Source organism: Triticum urartu, chromosome 3A (genome assembly GCF_056163025.1).
Source record: "Triticum urartu cultivar PI428250 chromosome 3A, HENAU_Tu73, whole genome shotgun sequence".
NCBI classification, from domain to species: domain Eukaryota; kingdom Viridiplantae; phylum Streptophyta; class Magnoliopsida; order Poales; family Poaceae; genus Triticum; species Triticum urartu.
In genome coordinates, this window is record NC_141875.1 from 695,190,770 (window position 1) to 695,193,686 (window position 2,917).

General features: G+C 51.7%; 1 pseudogene; it reads left to right on the forward strand.

The window, feature by feature from the left end:
* Positions 1-370: 370 nt before the first annotated feature.
* LOC125522856 (BTB/POZ and MATH domain-containing protein 1 pseudogene) lies at positions 371-1,470 on the forward strand (annotated as a pseudogene).
* The last annotated feature ends 1,447 nt before the right edge of the window (positions 1,471-2,917 follow it).

A 2,917-nucleotide genomic window follows, 5' to 3' on the forward strand; every position in this document is an offset into this window, starting at 1 on the left:
CTTGGCTAACCTATCGGCATCTCTATTGGCCGCTCTACCTTCAAACGTTATGTTACAATTAAAAATAGCAGCCCTGTTTCTAAAAAGATCCTTCTGGAGAGCATCGAATGTAAACGTGTTGTAAACCCTACGAGAGTATTCTTGCTGTTGGGCCGTGGCTCTAAAAAGAACTACTTTGGGTCATTGGGAGTTGGACTGTCATCTCATTTTTTTTCCTTGTCTCAAAAAAAAATCACATTTTTTTCCTTTCTCGAAATAAAATCAGTGTTTCGCCTCCATGTTCGTTCCCCTTCTTCCTCTTTTCGCCTCCCTGCATTGTCCCCTAAACCCTACCAGATCAGTAACACTTCCGGAGACGGCAGAGGAGAGTCGCAGCTCCCCCATCCCTCGGAGCAGGTCTACCATGTCGGCCGCCGCCGGCAAGCCGTCCCGGTCTGCCTCCGCCATCATTGCCTCCACAACGAGCGGGTGCCACCTCCTCAAGATCGATGGCTACTCCCGCACCAAGGGCGTCCCCACCGGAGAAAGGATAAAGTCCCGCTCTTTCACCCTTGGAGGACATCGATGGTACATCGCTTACCATCCCAACGGCTCCGGACAACAGTACGCAGACTGCATATCCCTCTTCCTCGTCCTCGATGAAAATGTCACCACGGCAGTGAAGGCACAACACAAATTCAGTGTCGCGGATGAGTTGACGGACCAAGCTCCTTCATTGGCATCACAAGCAGTACACAACCACAATTCTCAGCAGCGCTGGGGGAATGCGATGTTCATGAAAAGGGCAGACTTGGAGAAGTCGGCACATCTCAAGGACGATTCTTTCACCATCAGGTGTGATATCCTTGTCATCATGGATTACCGTGCAGAGGACTTGCCCGAAGACACCCCTCCAACATTTGTCTCTGTGGCCCCATCTGACCTGCACCAGCACCTCGGCGATCTCCTCAAGACCGAGAAGGGCGCCGATGTGGTCTTCCAGGTCGGTGGTCATACGTTTGCAGCACACAGGTGTGTGCTTGCTGCCCGATCGCCAGTCTTTAGTGCGGAGCTCTTTGGTGGCATGAAGGAGGGTGACACCGCAGGTGTGGTGCGCATAGATGAAAGGAGGCAGAGGTGTTTGAGGCATTGCTCTGTTTTGCGTATACCGACTCCTTACCGTTGACAGAAGAGGAAGAGGAAGATGCCATGTGCCAACATCTGCTTGTTGCGGCGGACAGGTATGACATGGAGAGGCTGAAGAGTATTTGTGAGGAAAGGCTATGCAAATACATCAACGCAGGCACAATAACGACCATCCTGACGTTAGCGGAGCAGCACCACTGTGAGGGCCTAAAGAAGGCATGCTTAAATTTTCTTCGCTTCCCGGCAAATCTTAGGGCTTTGTTGGACAGCGACGGCTTCGATCATCTGAGCAGGAGCTGCCCTTCAGTTATTAAGAATCTGATTGTCATGTCGGCCCTCGTTTAGTGGTTATTGTTTCTTTAGCAACTATATAGTTCCAGGGATTGAAATGGTTTTCTTGTACTAGCAATGGTGCTTAGCTCCCTGGTTTGGTTTGAAGACTTGTTAGGCCTCTCCCAATGCTCCACCTTATACGGGTGCTAAGCATGCCATGTAGACGAAAAATCTGATGTGGCAAGGCAATTAAGAGGACAGAGATGGGTTTGGTGACCCCAGGAAAAACCAATGTCAAGTGCGTGAACCTAGGTAAAACATTTAAATAAAGCAAACTCACCAATGCATGAGAGAGTTTAATAGCTATATCATTAAATGAAGGCAGCTTAGCTACAAGAAGCTAAGCAACTATGCATTGGGGATTTTGGTTGTTAAGCTATTTAATATGCTTAGCACTCCATCTAAGCACCGGTCCATTGGGAGCAGCCTTATCCGCAGTTATCTTAGATTCCTAGTACTATCAGACTACCTATCCTATCAGACTTTTGAAGAAGAGGAAAAGTAGTACTACCGCACTATCACTTTGTTTTTGTTTTGGTGTTTCCTTGCATGTCTGCATCCCTATCAGTGTATCAGGAAGTACTTGGCTATCAGGAAAGCATCTTTCCAAAGAACATGGAGCAGTGCATCTCTTATTATTAGGAGTTGGCCTCGATGGGCTTATATAGGAGGAGTACAGGGAGAGAGGGAGAGAGGGTACAACGGCACCCCTGTCATGCAAGGCGTGCGGGCGCATGAAGAGCGTGGGCAGTTTGGCCTAGCGAGAGACCTGGCGAGGTCCCCCCCCCCCCCCCCCCCGCCCCCCACACGCGCCGATGTTGAGGCTGGATTGAAAGTCGTTGAAGACGCGTGTTGGCAGCCCCTTGATGAAGATGTCCGCAAACTAACTGGGAGCTCGTAGGGACGTGAAGCACGCGCAGCTCGCCCAACATGACGCGTTCACGAACAAAATGGAGATCGGTCTCAATGTGCTTCGTTCATTGGTGTTGCACTGGGTTGCTGGACATGTAGACGGCGCTGACGTTGTCACAGTAGACCACCGTAGCTCGCGTGGGAGGCTGATGAAGTTCGCCGAGTAGTTGACGTAGCCACACAGCCTCGGCGCCCGCGGTCTTCTGTTCCGCCCGTCGCGACTCCACTTCGCCTCGCCGGGAGTGTTCCAGTCCCGCGCCTCGACAACGCCATGCTCCATCACCTCGCCCCGCCGAACGTCGGCTCGTCCTCCTCCGTCGGCCTCCCCTCATCCATCGCGCATCTCTTTCAATCCCGGCTGGAGTTGGAATCTGGTAACTACACCAAGTGGCGCCAACTCTTTTACCGCATCTGTCGTCGCTATAACATGCAGACCCACCTCGACAAGCCCACAACGTCGCTTCACAGAGCGCGGTTTGGCGCAATGACAACCTCACGGTCGTTCTGTGGTTCCATGGGATCGTCGCCGACGAGCTCATGGAGGTTG